This window comes from Pyrgilauda ruficollis, unplaced genomic scaffold, assembly GCF_017590135.1.
Source record: "Pyrgilauda ruficollis isolate IOZ18807 unplaced genomic scaffold, ASM1759013v1 scaffold47, whole genome shotgun sequence".
Taxonomy (NCBI): domain Eukaryota; kingdom Metazoa; phylum Chordata; class Aves; order Passeriformes; family Passeridae; genus Pyrgilauda; species Pyrgilauda ruficollis.
Genome location: NW_024526266.1, coordinates 2080220 through 2097072, shown reverse-complemented (window position 1 = coordinate 2097072; position 16853 = coordinate 2080220).

Below are 16853 nucleotides of genomic sequence, written 5' to 3'. Positions count from 1 at the left end.
CTCTGGTGCAAAAACAGGGTCTGCAAGTGGCTGTGATACCCTGTGAAGAGGCAGCCCTGTCTGAGGTGTGACTGTACTCTCACGGGGTGTGAAACAGTGTTTAAAAATGTTGATAATTGAAATGCACTGGTGAGCATGTTTTTCAAACCCTTTCTTGCTGGAAACAAGATTATCCTTACCCAGACTGAGTGGCTGCAGGGAAGGTGGAGCTGCAGCGGTGCCTGGGCTGTGCCTTGGTTAACTTGAGGCTGAATTTCTGATGACTCAGGAGGATCCCAGCAGCCCCTCAGCTGTTTGCAGGTCTGAGGATCAGTGGTACTGTGCTTATGAACCAGCACTGCATTGAGCTGGGCTGGGACCAAAAGCCACCTCAGTCTCAAACTGCCTATAAAATGAAGGAGCTGAGGGTTCCCAAGGTGTCAGGTTTGCACTCACAGGCAAGTTCCAGAGAAATAATAAGGTAGATGGTTATTATTTAATAAGAAGGTTCTTGCTGCTTGCTTCAGCTTCTTTCAGGCCATGGGAGGGAGCAGGGGAAATTTGAACCATCTGATGTACATTAATAATGAGAGATATTAATGTTGTGCATGAACAGGGGCTTTATTACTGCAGGAGCTGGTGACACTGAGTGTCTTATACTTTCTGATTTATAATTCCTTCCTGATCTGGAGTCTGGTCAAACATCTTTGTGCACAAAGCCTGAGGAATGTGATGGGAAAGTCCATTTTTTCATGGGACATGCCTGCAAATCTTTGCTGCCAGGTCACAGCAGCTTCAGAACATTTGGTAAGCAGTGGTCAGTAGTTTGTGTAGCTCCTCAACCCACACCTGTGCCTGCAGCTTCCTGGCAGCTTCCTGTGCTTTGCTCGCTCAAGAGGTGTTTCACCTCAGCTCTGGCTCTTCAGGTTGTTCTCTGAGCTGTGCTTGAACCCTCTGTCCCACCTGGATTTCTTCTCTCCAAGAGCTGGACAGGGCAGCTGCCCATAGTGTGTCATAGCACCCTCCCTTCTTGCCTTTTTTTCCCTGAGAAAAGAGGGTTAATGTGGGTTTGGCTCCTTTTTGCCCACCCCTAATAACTTTCCACCCTGATGGCTGATTGCAGCTCTGTATGTCAGAGACCTTAAAGATAACGAGTTCCTACCAGCTTGATATAAATAGATGGCCAGGGAGAAGACTTTATCTTTGCCCCTCTCTGCCAAAGGACTTCAATCCTTATCAGTGCAAGAGCATCTGTGTGTGAGAGAATGAGGAACAGAGATGTCACAAATGCCTCTGGGGAAAACTGTTCTTGGAGACAGTACCCTACTGAATCCTGCAGAATCCCGCTGGGATATGTAACTCCATGGGAAATGGAAGTATTGCTGGCCCTGCTAGGGGCTGAGCACTGTGTGAGGCATTCTGTTGTTTGTTTTGCCTGCATCCTTTAATCAGAGACTAGAAGAAGTGATGTGTGTGGTGTTGCCAGCCCGACTTTGAGCAGGAAGCACAGGGCAGGAGCCTGCTACTGGAGCAGTGGATTGCAGCCTGATTCCCAGGGGGATGAGGCTGTTTTAGCCTCTGGCTGGTTGATGGGGCATCTTTCTCCTCCAGCAGCACTTGTTTTCCATGGGGAATAGCCCCTGTTTCTAGGATGGTCTTCCAGCTCATCACCCAGCTCCCTTCCTGCCCTCTTTGCCTTTTGCAGGAAGCTGTTTAATCAAGGGTGTATCAAAATCCATCTGTCTACACTGGTGTCAACAACTTGGCTTCAGGGACATTTTAAATCATTTTCTAACTGAATTCTGTAATGGATTTTATTGCTGAGAGAATGGAAAGCAGGGCAGCAAAGGTGTTTTAATTACATCTGATTGTGGCATCTTGCAGACTTGCCCTGCCAGTTGTTCTGGCACGGCACCATTTAGAGCCTGCTTTTGCCAGCATGGGCACATTAGCTGGAGGGGGGGTTACTGATCACAGAGGAAATAATTGGTATTTTACTACTGACATTATCTTGGAGCCGTGTCTTCTTTTTCTACCTTGCTTTAGAGGATTCCAGTCCTGTATTGTGTCGTTTGGGGCAGTGAAAACCAGCCACCTGCCCTGTTGTTGTATGGGCATCATCCTGGGGTGGAGCAGAAGTGCTTTGCTTGCTCTGAAGAGAAGCTGTGTTGCTGCAAGGGAGATGTCTCTCTGAACCCTTTTCCCAGCTCACATCTTGGTTTCACAGCCTGTTAACATATGAACAGCTTCCTTTTTTTCTGGGTCAAGCAGGGGGAGATTGAAATGATGTCTCCAGGAAGACTATTTGGGGAAAAAAAGGAGGGAATGTGACAGGGAAAGGCTGAGGGTCTCACTAGGCTGAGACAGCCTTGTCAGACCCATGGGATGGGATCAGCAGGTGGAGTGAAATGAGTCCTGGACAGACAGGGGTGTAGTAGATGCAGTAAAGCACATTTTTGGAAGTGCCTGCTCACCATACAAGAGGAAGTCCAGCTGGGTAAGTGTGGGAATGACACGAATTATTGTATCTGCACACATTTCAGGTGTATTTTCACTGACACTGAGGGCTCATGGTCCCTGCAATGATGCCTGCATGTTTTCTGGAGCATTCAGCAGGTAGCAGCTCCCAGTGCCCATATTTTGACTTGCCATTTCAAACTGCCCAACAGGCAGGAACTGTTTGAATCTAACCTGGGGTCTGGAGGAATGAGAGTCCAAGGAGGAGGAGGGCAGAGCTGATGTCATTTTTCTACATGACTGCTAATATTGCTTCCATTCTTTCCAAAGCTTTTGGCTATGATTTAAAAGGTAGCTCAGTCCTCAATATCCACAATTTTTCAATCTTGGAATGCGTCTGTGATCCTGACAACACTCATCTGTGTCATTTCCTCCGCTTAACAGTTGTAAGCTCAGCTGCAGATGAGAAGTGCTTTGTTTGTGACTCCTGGGTGCTCTGCATCTCCCACAGATGCAGGGCAAACTCCGCTCCTCCCGTCTGGCCTGGCCTGCAATGACGGATTAAGTGGGTAAGTAATAGAGTGGTAATGAGATAACCACTGACATCAGGCATTAACGTGGGAATAAATGAAGTTACCAGCCAGAACTAATGGCCTGAACTATCACTGGGTTGTAATTAATGAGTGTGGTGGCTGAGATTTACAAGGATATTTTAGGATACTCCTTGCATGCAGCTTTGGGTTTTATGGCTTGGTTGGAGAGAAATCGGTTAATGCCAAGAACTTAATGAATGGGCAGAAGCTGTTCTTTGTCAGTTTGAAGTGCCCTTCTTGTGGAAGAGGCCAGAATGGCACATGTGGAATATCTGCCTTTTCATTACTTCAGGGACTGCAGGAGGGTTGGATGCTGTGGCCTCTTGGTCTCTCAGCCTCTCAGTGCGAGGTATCTTGCAGCTCTTGTTTCTTCTGTTTTATTAGGTCAGAGGAGGAGGAGTCCTGGTGGAAGCAGTGCATCTGAAGTGAACCTGTGCACAAGTTCACTTGTATGTAGAAGAGATTGCCATTGATGTGGGTTCTCCACCCAGCACCCTTGAACTGAGCAAGGACAAGCTGCCCTGTTCTGCCCCATGAAGGTGGAACTTCTGGTTTCTTCTTCAGGTCTTCTCCTTCTTGCTGCTCTGGCTATGTCATCACCTCTCTTGTCCTGCTCTGATACATGTGATCCAACTGCCTGTACCTCATGCAGGAGTTTCCTGGAGCAGGAAATGAGGTGTCCATGCCCATGTCCAAGCTTTGTCTGGAGACCCAGCCCTCCCTGCTCATGCAGCTTTCTCGGTGTGTGACCCTGCTTAATGCTTCTCAGACATGTAGAAACATTTCAGAGGTGGTTGCTAGGCTGTTGCAGGAAATACAGCAGAGCAGTCAAAATTCCTCATGGTAATTGGTGGGAATACTGCAGCCACCTCACTGTTGCCTTCCTCATCTTTCCATGGCAACCCTCCCTCTACAGCAGCCCAGGTGCTTGTGGTTGGATAGAGTAGGAGTTTCTGAGTCCTCTGTCTTCCAAATCACCCCTTGGAGCATGGAGGGAACATCTGTACTTTTAAAGTATGGGCATCATGTGATGCAACAAATAACTTCACTTGCTCTAACTATATTCTTTTTTTTTATGCTGGCAGAGACAGAAAACTTTGGAAATATGCCTGCATCAGACCCTTGCATTTCTTTGGTGAAGAGATCTGTTGCCTTGTTTTTTAATGGGGAGAGAAAGGTGCAGAAAGACCTGAGTGTTTCTTTTCCTTCCCACGGTCTGAGCCACCACACCTCTTTGTGCTGGAGAGAGGAGTGGGACCACACTCAGGATCTGGTGAGCAAAAGGAAGGACAATCTTTTTCTCTCTGGCAGAGACAGCTTGGATGGAGCTGTGATGTCTCCTGCAGGAAGCCAGGAGGGTGGCTGGAAGGAACAGAGATGAGAGAGAGCAGAAAGGAGAGAAAGAGAGAGAAGTCAGGTACTGCCTCATCCTCATTTCTGCTCCCTGCTGTACTCAAGGCTGTGTGGGACACAAGACACACAGGGAAACTGCCTGTTGGGTGATGCCCAGCTCTGCCAGCATGGGCAGAGTTGGGCATTGCAGAGCAGAGGCATCTTCCTGCTCCCCACTTCTCTGAAACATTCTCCATGCATGTTCCAGTACCATTATCTTTTCCCAGACCTATTTTACAGGCATTTTTAATGATTCCAAGGGAAAATGAGACTCAACTGGCCTCTGGCAAACCCAGCCCAAAGCTGCCCAGACTTGGGGAGGTTGTCACTTTGTCTGGAAGCATTACTTATCCTTGGTGCAGGCTCTGTAGTTTCCTTCTACGTTGAAAAGGAGGAGGAAGAAATTTCCACCAGGCTCAGAAAGTTCCTTCCCATGCTGAACAGGAGGAAGAAATTTCCACTTGCTGGGCCAGCACCAGCCAAGACCCAGAGTGAACAAAGAATGGGCAGTGTATTCAGGGATATGTAAATCCTCCTCCCCCAGCCTTGGGGAGTTTATTGCCCTCCACGAAGCACACAGTGTGGCTGTCATTCCTGAGCAGCCCAGAGAGGCTGTTAAATGACAGGGGAAAATTACCCAGTCTGTTCTCCAGAAGGCAAGTGAGTAGGAATTTTCCTCCAACTGGTTCAGGACAAAGTTAATGTAGGGAAAGCCATTAAAATTAATGCTGGTAAACAAGAATAAAAACCAGCAGGGTTGTAACAAAATTTGGACCAGATTGGGTTTCCCAGCTGTCATGCTGTCTTAAAGGCAGGGGGCAGAGGGAGGGGCTAAGCTGAGTTCAGAAAAGTCTTGCTGGAGAGGCTGTAGGGCTGGGACTGGAGCATCTGGGCTTGCTTGGCACCAACTTTATGGTCCAGCCCTCTAATCCCCTCAGGCTGGCTGTCTTTTCCTGGGAAGCAGTGATGCTGGTTTCTTTCTGATAGTCATTACATTTTGATATATTCTTGTTATTCATCTGCTCTTCTCCAGAGGCTGCCCTCCCCATTCAAGCCCTGCTTCAGGGCTCTGGCAATGTGTCCACGTGGTTGCTGGCTGCAGGTGTTTTGTGTGAGCTGGTTTGGGAGCAGATCTTGGGCTGCTGGGGCAGTGACTTGCTCCAAGAAACTTAGGATAAGTTCAGATGGGAAAGGTGTAAAGAGGCACAGCTGTGTGTTACTGCTCTCTTCCAGGTAAACAGCTTTTTCCAGCCCCACAGCGTGCTAACATGAGCCAGGCAACTTCTCCAGAATGTTTGGTACTGGATATTCAGCAGACTTGACATACTTTGGAGTAAGTCACATCTAGTCAAAATTTCCAGCCCCAGAACAGAAGTAATGCCCCATATTTTCAGGTGACTGGTGGTGGTGATGGTATTGATGAGAAGGAAGAGGTACAAAAGCAGTCAGCCACTTTCTTGCAGTGTCTGAGGGAGCTGGATTCTGTGTTTGGAAAAAAGAAGGCAAGAGTCTGAGCACCTTCAGCGCAGATGCCAACATCCATAGAAAACTTCCTGCTCCACAAGTCACTGAAAACAACAGCAGAAATATCCTTTAATTCCTCAAAAAATATCATATCCCTTGTATGTCTTCCTAATGAGGCTGTGTTTGCTCAGAGCTCAGTGGTTCTGATGGTCCTGTCCTGGATGGTCAGGTTTTGCAGGTTGGGTGGGTTCTGGAATGTCCTTGCAGCTGCTCACAGAGCCAAGTGGAGCTGCTGAGATAAGGAGCTGTGATGCCTCCAGCCCAGTGCAGGGAACTAGAGCTGGATGTCTGAAATTATTCTCTGTGAGGAGAAGGAGGAGAGTCTGGACAGGTCATGCCTCTTGCTGGAACAGAATGCAGTGTGGAGAGAGGCCCAACACACAAATCTTCTTTGGGAGCCCTGTGGGAATCCACAGGCTGCCTCTGTGGGGAGGCATCAGCCCCTTTTCACCAGTCAGGCTGCTGTCAGGCTGGTGTCTCAGAGGTGGAGAGTTTCTTTTGTTTTTCATGAGACATCACCAAAGAATCGGGGTGACAGAATTATTTTTATGGAAGTAACTATGTGAACCATTTTTTTTTATTTAGATTATTTGAAATCTAAAACTGTTCATGGGTTTTAAAATTCATGTCCCCTCCAGGTTGCTTTACTTTGTTTTGTTTCTTATTCCCTCTCTCTTATTCCTCAGAGGGAACCATCCAAACCTACACAGTGTGTTATTTCTTTGAGAAATGCAATCGTTTTGCAGTCAAACCTAGGCTGGAAATGCTGCTGGTGATTCATTTGTCTGAGAAATTTAAAAAGGCTTGGATGGAACAGAAACCGGGCTGGTTCAGGGAGAGTTTTCTTGTGTGAGAAGACCCACTTCAGCGGGGGAGTTCTTTTTTATTGGAAAAAGAAGTTTTTATAGGCTTTGTTTGGGAGTCTTGGGCTCCAGCCATTCTTCTGTTGCAGCTTTTTGTATGGTACCAAGATCTGGAGGCTGGCTACCCCAGTTCCTGCTTCCCACGCCTGCTGCATTGCAGAGTTCCATGATTCCAGTGCCAGTTCCATGATTCCTTTGTTCTTTAGGGTCACTGCTTCTGCAGGGTGGGATGGATGTGATGCCATTTTTTGCCTTGACTTTACTTTGTCTCACAAGTCTTTCCCAAACACAAGTATCATACGGGTGCACAGCTGTGTCTTGAGGGCAGCAGCATCTCCTGCTGTCACATGGTGAGGGGTCCAGTCCCTACTTCATCTTTGGGTCTGCTCAAGCTCCTCCTCACCAAGAACCTCTTTCTGAAGTTCCCAGCATCCAGCGAGGTTCAGAGCTAGGCAGGAAGGCAGATTCATGGCTGGTAACCACCACAAGTCCCCTGCAGAATACATTTTTGGCCTCCAGTTTCCCCATCTATAAGCCGAGCATTTTTACATGGTATGCTCTTTGAGACATGGCTTTCTGTTCTCTCAGACAACAGGGACTTGTGGAAAACCTCCAGGCAGTGTCTGAAATCAGATGAGCTGATGTGTCACATCCCAAGAGTAATCCCAGTTTCTGGGGGCTGTTCTTAACACCTCCATGGAAGTCCCAGAGTTAGCTTGATTGGAGGCAAGGAGTACCATGGAAACAGGACTGGGGGGAGAGGCTTGGGCAGTGGGGAGGCTTTGCAGTGGTCAGGAGTGGTGGCAAGAGCCAGTCTGTGTGGAAATAGAGCAAGAAGTGGGCTGGATAGAGGAGACCACCACTCCTTCAATGACTGCTGTGAGAGCTGCCATCTCTCCTGCCTAGTGCTGGCCAGATCCATGGCGTGACTGCTCATCTCCAGCTCCCTGTGCCTCACATGCTGCTATTCCTATAAATAGTCCGGTGGGAAGCGGAGCATGGAGCCACCACAGATGGCCCCCAGCCACACGTGCAGTCGTGTGTGAGATCCCAGAGAGGAGCTGTCAATACTTTGCCTCGAGCCACCCATGAAACCTCATTAAAAATGGTGTCCTCTTCCTTCACCCCCATCACCCCCTGGCTTCCCACTCCGACTCGCCTGCGTTCGGGCACCCTTATTAAACATGCACTTCCAAGCAAGGAGTGCTGACTTTCCCTTAATTGAGGCATAATAATTAGAGCATTAACACATTAGGAGGGTGAGACAGCATGTTTAGCTTTTGTGATTAATTATCTGAGGATTGTAATAAGTTGTTAAGACATTAATTACTCTGGCATGTTTATTGCTCTTTATTGCAGAACAGACACTTGGTAGCAGCAAGTGCTGGCTCGCCTGGAAATAGAGTGAGAAGTGGTCTGATGCGAGCAGACCACCTACTCATCCTCGAAACAGTGAGCTGCTGCTGGTGGCAACAAGGTGGGCAAATCCCCCTGGCTGTGCCTGGGTGACCAAACTGGTTTATTTCCCACAGATGGATATAGAAATGGTACCCGAGTCCGTTAGGACAGTCCAGGACCTGGAAAGTCCTTTCTGGTCTGTTCATATGGAATTTTCTCCTCTTTCAAATGAAGTGTTTCCTTCCTGATGCTTTGGGCTCCCACTGATTTGGATCATTGTGTTGCCATCTTTGATTAGCATGGCTCAGTCTCTGTCTGGATCTTACCAGAAAGGTTGTCTGTGTTAAAGACAGGCTGAAGTTTGAGCATCAGCAGAGGCCAAGGATTGAACCAGGACTACACTGGCCTCCCTCACCCTGCCATTGGATGAGTTTTCCTTTGGAGTTTGGGGAGGTAGGTTAGGGGAGGGGTTGGAGAAGTTTGCACTGCTGTAGCCCCCTCTTTGCACAGCAAGCTCCTGTGTCCCCTAGACAGCTCCGTGTGGGTCGGTCAGGCTGGAGCTGATGGCAGAGTTCAGGCCTGGAGCATGAGTGTTCTTGTGTGTCCCTGAAACTCTGAGAAAGAGAAAATACAATGTCATAAAAAAGACATGTCATCAAACCAGCAGGATAACGTGGTGGACCTGTTCCCAGTGTTCTGCTTTTCCCATGGAATACTCATGCTGATGGACCCTCCCTGCCCAACCTCTTCTTGCAGTTATCTGGCTGGGAGGAACATGGGAGACGTGATGGCAGCCCCAACACCTGTCACAGATAAAGAAATTTGGGAATATTATGGAAAACAAGAGTGTGGGGAAGCCATAGGAGCAGTGTGTTGATATCAATTTCCTTTGGGACCCCTGGAACCCAATGTTTCCTGTCTCTGGGCTGCTCTGTATCCTCACATCATTGCAACACAGGGGGATCCTCTGTTGCCTCTTTTTAGAGTTAAACCACAAGATGATCCTGACAGGTCTTTGTCCTTCCAGGACTGTGCCAGTGGTGACTTTCCCTGTGGCTTCCACCAGCTCAAGCCAGTGTCACTGTCACTCAGTTGTGTGAAGGGCTGTGGAGGAAAATTCCCTTTCCTGTGTATAATCTGGGATCTGTCCTGTGTCAGCTGAATGTGATTTGCTGCCTTCAGCCCCTCAGAGCCTGGTCTGGCTCTCTCTAGCCCAGCCTGGGATTGGCATTCACTGTCAGGGACCTGCTCTGAGCATTCAGAGTGTGGGACGTGCCAGCCTGGCACTCCCTGCTCTGCCCTGGGGACAAGGCAGGTCATGACTTATGCATTTTATCATTACAAAGAGAATTTCCTCTGGATGTGTGCAATAAGACAGTGGGGCTGACCTGTGATCCTGGCGTTGAGCAGCGTTAATGACTCCCCTTTGCAGGTAATAAGCAGCAAATGTACACATTTTGGGGAGATCTGAATATTTTTTTCTCTTTTAAAAAGAGAAAAAGAGTGCTGTCTTCCTAGGCCAGACTTAATTAGAAGACCTCATTATTTCCTGAAATGTAACTTGACTTCTATTGAATGAGAATTGTTCAGTGGATAGGAAGCAGCAGAGCAGTTCTGCAATATTCATATTGTTTTAATTGCAACATTAACATTTCATGCCGCTCTTGGCACACTTTCAGGTGCGGCCCTTCAGCTCAGTGTAACACTGTGAAAGGTTGGATCAGAACAATTAGGATAGAGTGGCTGGATTTCTGGATTTTCTCTTTTTTTTCCCTTCTATTTTAATGAACATAAGCTTGAATTCAGTCCCCATCCCTCCTTTTGTTGGGCAGAACAGGGAGTCACCACCCCTGGAGTGTAAATCCCGTTTTTTGGGTTTTTTTTTGAGTAAAGGATGTGCTGTAGCACATGTTTAAATTGTCTTTTCGTGGAGCTGAAGCCCCACAGGTACAAGTGATACGTGATCCACCAGGCTGAAGGCGCCTCCTGGGACTTGACCTTTACCAGGTGAATCAGAGAAGTCCCAAAATGTGTCTGGCCAGCTGGGATAGTGTCACAAATGAGCTGGAGGAAAAAAGGTTATTTCTCACTTCTCAGTTTCTGCCAGGGCTCTGGAATGCCTGAGGCTGGAAATGACACTCGAACAGATACTGACTGGGTTACCAGTGCAGATCCTAAATGAGCACAGGGCTCACCCTGCTCCATGCCTAAATTGCATACAGGGTTTGGCTTTGTGACAGGGGGCTCAGACAGCACTGAAATGCTGGGCTCAGCCTGAGCAAGGTCGTATCACACTGGGGATGTGAGAACATTAATTGACTCCAAGGGAGAAGCAGGAGGCTGCTGTACCCCCTTCAGAAGGAAGAAGAAGGGTTTCTGAGGCTCACTCTGCTCCTGGGGGAAGGACACCAGTGCTGCTGCCTGCCAGCCCCGTGCTGGCACTGGCAGCTCTGTGCTGGGGCTGGTGGGCAGCAAGGAGGGTGGAGGAATGGGCTCCCTCTCAAGTGCCACCCATCAGTCAACAGCTAAAGAGCAGCTTGATGTGTAAGTGATCCTGCTGAGAGCTCACCAGGCACTGCTCCGACTCTGGGCTGCCTTCCTGGCATCTCCTGGCAGCAGTCTGGGGGCGAAACATCTTTCTGGAAGGTAAAATCTCTGTCCATGCAGTGGAGAGGCAATGGCAGAGTTGTGGGGGTGGGGGAGCTGCTCCCCCTTGGAGCTGGGCATGTCACTGCCATTTAGGCAGCAGCTGAACTCATCCATAGGTCTGGGAGGGTAATTAAGGCTGGAAATGCAGAAGGACTTCGGCTTGGTCTCTCGAAGAGGGACAAGGGAAGGGCACGCATTCCATTCCATGGGCTTTCCAAAGGCTCACATGGCATCTCAGCTGGCTGGCTTTCCTATCAGCCAAACAGGCCTGAAACCTTCTCCTGTTGGTACCATGTGCAGTGGGATCCCTGAAACCTCATCTTCTCTGGATGTACAGTTTGGGTTTGGAGTCTCTGGTGTCCAGTAAGTTATTTGTGCTGAATGGAACATCTCCCTTTCCTGGGATATTTATAGCATCTCTCCCACACAAATTGTCTGATGTCTAATAAGGGATGATACACTACAGTTTGGATGGTGCTAATAACGTCTGTCCTCTGTTTGGTAGTCTGTTCCCATGAAATTTATAGACTCTGACTGTCTCCAAGACCTCTGTTGCTCCGTCACATCAGCTTGAAATCTGTTCGCAGTGTCAGAAGTTGCTGGGGAGTGGGCAGAGGACAGACGGATGCAGCGGGATTGCACACGCCTTGCACTCCTCGGGAAATCGGGCTGAAAATGCGCAGATCGGGGCACGGGGGCAGCTGTGCTGGGATCAGGGGGTTGGTGCTCGGGGAGGCAGTGCGGTGCTGCGGGAGGAAGGTGATGGGCTCCGGGCTTGCCGCTCCTGGGCGCGCTGGAGCTGCCGGGGGCGGGCAGCCAGAGCCGGGCTGGCCCTGTGGGAAACAGCCCCCGCCCAGGATAAACGAGCCAGCCCGGAGCTCCTGGCTGCCGTGAAGAATTGCCTGGCTAAAGGATAATGAATGCCACAGCAGGAGACAGAGCGTTTCTCTGAGGCCGTTCATCCCCTTTATCACCCTGCTAACAAGCCCCAGAGCGACTTTAGAGACTTCTCTGGAGCAGCATCATCCCTCAGCCCTGCTGCCGGCTGGGTGCTGGTGGTCAGGGATACTGCATGTGGCAGGAGAGCTCAGCAGGAAAACCACGGACCACCTCTCAAATAGCAGCCCCGGGATTGGATCTGTGCTCTGGGGACTGTGCCTTGGCTTTGCTTTGGCTGGCACGGAGACCATGCCCTCCTTCAGGCTGTGCGTGGTGCCACCTGGGAGATCCAGATGTAAAAGCCAAGCATCCATCTTTTTAAAAGTACTTCTGGGCAGCACCTGCAGCACCCTTAGGAGGATTGCTCCATCCTAACTCCCAGCTTGCCTGAGATTTAAGATCTGTAAGATTTATACAAGACCCAAGAGGAGTTTGGGGCCGGCAGCGCGTAGGTAAGTTGGTTCTGCTTCACTTGCAGCACAGCTGAGGCTGTGCTTGAGCCTTGTGAGAGGAGGAAAGGGCAGGAGTGATGTGCTCTTCATAAGAGCTAATAAAAGCTAATCCATCCCTTTGCTCCAAGACAGTGGGAAGCATTAGTGGCTGGCTGAGTGCCTCCTCCACTGCTGGGTGCCTCCGCCTTCCCGCTGGCTGGGAGCAAAGCGTGTCCTCCCGTGGTGGGGAAGGCATCTCTGGCAGAGCTGTGCTGCCTGCAACTGCTCTCTGTAGCTGCCATGCCTCCTGGGAAGGGAAAACTGCCAGAGAACCCAGACAGGTGAGTCTGGGAATGAGAATGGACATCCCGTGGGCAATCTCTCATGGCAGGCCTCAGCTCCAAAAAAGTGCTTTGCCTCTGCTCCAGGATTGGACCATGGATTTGGGAGGGAAGGAGAACATCACCTCTGATTTGTCTGGTGTGTAGGAGACCCTCAGAAAGGCTGGAGCCAGCTGAGCCCAAATAGGTGCCCAAATAGGTTGGAATACCTTCACCAAACAGCCTGTGTGCTCACCTGTGCACTGTGTGTGCAGGTACGAGCTGTGCCACCCTGCCAAGAGAGATTTGTGTCTGGGCACAGTGCACAGTGGGTGATCAAGTAGAAATAATTGCCAGTAATTGGAAGTTTTTACTTTTTCATCCAGTGTGTTTTCTTAATTTCTCCTTCTTGCCCTCCTCCAGGTTTAGCTGTTGGGGAATGCATTTTGTGTGGTCCGTGGTAAACACCCCACAACCAGTGCTAGTGGGAGAAGGGAAAGCAAACAGGGGATAACGTGTTGTGTTTGGATGTCCTCAACAAATGCTGATAGTGGTTTTATAGGGGCAAAAAAAGGAGGAGAAAAACTGCAAAGCTTTGCAGATAGGGGGGGCAGAGTGCCATGGTAGATAATTGTGTGGTTCCAGTGAGGGGAGAAACAGCAGGAGAGCAGCAGGTGGTGGGGATGGCCTGGAGTGTGTTTGCAGAGCTGTGGAACAGAGGAGAAAGTGTATCATGGAGCCAGGTGTCTCCTTGAGTGCGAGCAGCAAGAGGATTGTAAGCCTGATTTTTTCTCTCAGTTTTTTTTTATCAGGAGGTCTCCAAGCATTTTTAAAGGAAGCTAACATCGCAGGGCAGAGCTGTGGAACAGAGGAGAAAGTGTATCATGGAGCCAGGTGTCTCCTTGAGTGCGAGCAGCAAGAGGATTGTAAGCCTGATTTTTTCTCTCAGTTTTTTTTATCAGGAGGTCTTCAAGCATTTTTAAAGGAAGCTAACTTCGCAGATGGAAAAGTTTCCCATCTTGAGGCTTCAGTGACCAAGTTTGGAGCCAGCCAAAGGAACCTGTGAGTGCTGAGCCTCTGTCACAACTTTCCTCCCAAAAAGTCTGCACTCTAGACCTTGGCCTCTCTCCCAAACCCTTGTGCTGACCAGATTGATGATGGGGAGTGCACTGGAGGCCGGTCATGTCCCACGAGGTGACACAGGACATGTTGCCTCCTGTGGCCACTGCTGTCAGCTGGACTGCCTCTGGAAGGGAGGATGCTGGCAAGCCAAGTGGCCTTTCAAAGCAGGCTGGAATTTAAAGGGGTGCCAGGCCATGTGAGACCCCCTGACCTCTCAGTGTTCTGGCAGGAGTTCACTTTCAGTCCAGAAACATCTGGTGCTTTTTCTTCTTCTGCCAGCACCATTAAATGTCGAGTTGAAGGGAAACACAATACATCACCTTCCTCGTGGGCTGCCATTCAGCCAAGAGTAACAGAGATTAGCCTTCAATCACACGAGGCCTAGAGCTGAGGGAAACCTTCCCGAGGACACGCTGGAGAAACATTTTCATTAGCAGAGGAGAACATGATGGAGATGAAGTGGCCCTTCACCTCGGCTGCCAGACCTCTCGCCTGCCTGGCGTTAACAGGACGGGGAGTGCTGACTGAGGGGCTGGGGCCACTGCTCTGCGTGCTGTCTGCATCCAGATGTGAGGAACAGCTGTGACACAGCAAAGCGCTGCTTTTATAGTCTGGTGGGGGTGGTCTTGGTTTTCCTCCTACTTATAAGCTCTCACTGCTAGAAATAAACAGTCTCTCTTGACTGAAAGGAGAAAACATGTGCTGGGGCACACACCTGGGTGGGTGTGGGCCAGAAAAACACTGTCCTTGGGTGATAGTGTCCATGGGGCCAGGAGGTACCACAGCCTCTGCCTCCTGAAATACATTTTGCAAATTTAACAGGTCTGCCTTGGTGGAAGTAGGGGCCTCCTCTTCTCTGGGGCCAGGAGGTACCACAGCCTCTGCCTCCTGAAATACATTTTGCAAATTTAACTTGGTGGAAGTAGGGGCTTCCTCTGCTCCATGGAAAGCTGCTCCACAGCTCTTTGCTCTTACTCTGCATCCCCCCAAAGGAAGCTGAGGTGCCCAGGATTCACTTCTGCTATTGATGTTGACGAAACAGCCCCTGGACCCCAGCTGGGTGCCTGGCACAGACCTGTCTGTCCCAGTTAATGGGAATTAACCAGCAGGATCCCTGCAGCCCTGTCTGCCGTCCCCCACCACCTCACCTCCCCGGGGCTGGCGTGCTCCTGACAAAGGCAGGCTCCATCTCTTTCACTCACAGCTGAAGGATGCCTTGCCTGCTCCTATCTTGCAGGTTGGAGGGGAAATCATTTTAATTTGTGTGGCACATTCCTTTGGGCGTAAGTTGGGGGAAGAAAAGAAAAAATCCAAAAGGAACTCTGGCCATTCTGGGTATTTTTAGTTGTTTGCAAAGGACCATTAATATATCTTTCTCTCTCTCTCTTTTTTTAATTCCCTGCAGACTGTTCTCTCTCGGGGGCTGCCTGTGGTGCTGCATTAACATCAGATCTCTGTGGTGAAGGTAAGCTAGCTCTCAGTGAGGCTCCCTGAGACACGGACTCAGAGGGAGCCCCATCCCTCCTCTTCACTCTCCCTGGGTGCCCACCTCATGCACAGCCCTCTGAGAAGGAGCTCCCTGGCTGGGAGGGTGAAGGCTCGGAGATGTTTATGCCTTTTGGGATGGGTTTTATCAGGAATGGGATTTGAGCTCCCTGAGAGGGAGGTGACAGAGGCTGGCAGCTAGGGAATTGGTTTGAAATATCAGAACAAATGGCTGCTTGCAATTTTGGAGCATTGTCTTGTTAAGTTACCTCTCATGTTGCCCTCCTCCATTTCAGAACTGAGAGGAAAACATGGCTCCTGAGCATTTTTCCCCCTATGATGCCTTCACCTTTGTTGTATTCCCTTTTCTCCTACGACCTCAGCTGGCTGAGTTTCACTGCCAGCCTATTGAAAGGAAAGGCACGTGCTGGCTTATGGAGGGAGAGAGACCTGAGACAGGATAAATCTGTATGAGATGAGAATGGGGGGAAGCAAGTCAGCTGCTCTGACACTTTTATTATGGAGCCAGGCTGCTTGGGGATGAATCTTTCTTGAAACGTGTTGCTGGATGACATTTCTACCAGGTCTCAGCAGTAACCTTCACCAAGCCTTGCTGCCCAGCCCTGTGCTTGCCTTTTCCTGGGACAAAGAGAACGAAAATCAGCTGGAAATGCCTCAGGCAGCAGGGATCAGTGGGGCTCGATGCACCTCCAGTGAGTCTGAAAGCCCCTGGACTTTCTCAGCAGAAGCTCTTCAGGCTTTGGTGACTCCAGCTTATGGCTGCCTGTGTTGTTTTGCAAAGGAGTTGTGAGCTCCTACCTCTGTTTCTCATTTCAGAAACAAGGAGGATGCAGCAGGGACCAAAATGAAATTCTCCTCGGAGTTGTCCAGAAGGATGGATAAGTGCAAGAAAATATAATTCCATGGCTCTGGAGAAGGAGTATCCACTTGTTTAGTAACCTGGTAATGAGGTGCTGGCTGTGCTCCGTGCAGAGGCTGGAAGCCACGGGAGATTTGGGGTTACAGAGAGGGCTGGGCAGGGTTTGCTGCCCTCTCAGCTCCTTTCCTGTGTCACTGTCAGCTTAGATTTCACATCACGAGGGTGATGTTATGGCTGGCAGTGACAACAGCAGAATGTCACTGGCAGAGGTGAAATCTTTCCCTCCATGAGGGTAATTCTCCCTTCCCTTTCCCCGTCCCCTTGGCTGGTGTTGGGCCCTGCTGGCTCCTGGTGCTGAGCAGGGTCAGTGGCTCCCTGTCACTGATGCCTCTTGGCTGCACGGTGACCTGGGACACGGGGAGCCCCCTTGCCTGAAACAAGCTGGGGCTGTTGGAAGCTGCGATGTTTGCCATCGTGGCAGCACTGCACAGAGTGGGGCTCTGCCATGCTGGCAGGCTTGTACGAGCAGGAGGTCTGCCAGGGATGTCCCTTCACAGCCCTGGGGGCCCCATGCTCTTCAGGGCCAGGCCTAAGCTGGGTCTGGCTCTGAGGGGCAGACTTGTGTGTTAATGGTTCATGTTCTCTGCAGGCTGCCTCTCACCTCCTCTGAGCAGGAGCTGATCTTGTGGAAAAGTGCCTGTGCCACCTGCTGCAGCAGCCCCTCTGCCAGTATCTGTCCCCAAGGGCCAGTTCAGCAAAGCCTTGGTGTTGTTCTGGGTCCAGTTTTCAGTTTTCAGCTGGTTATGGAGAAAAGGATGAAG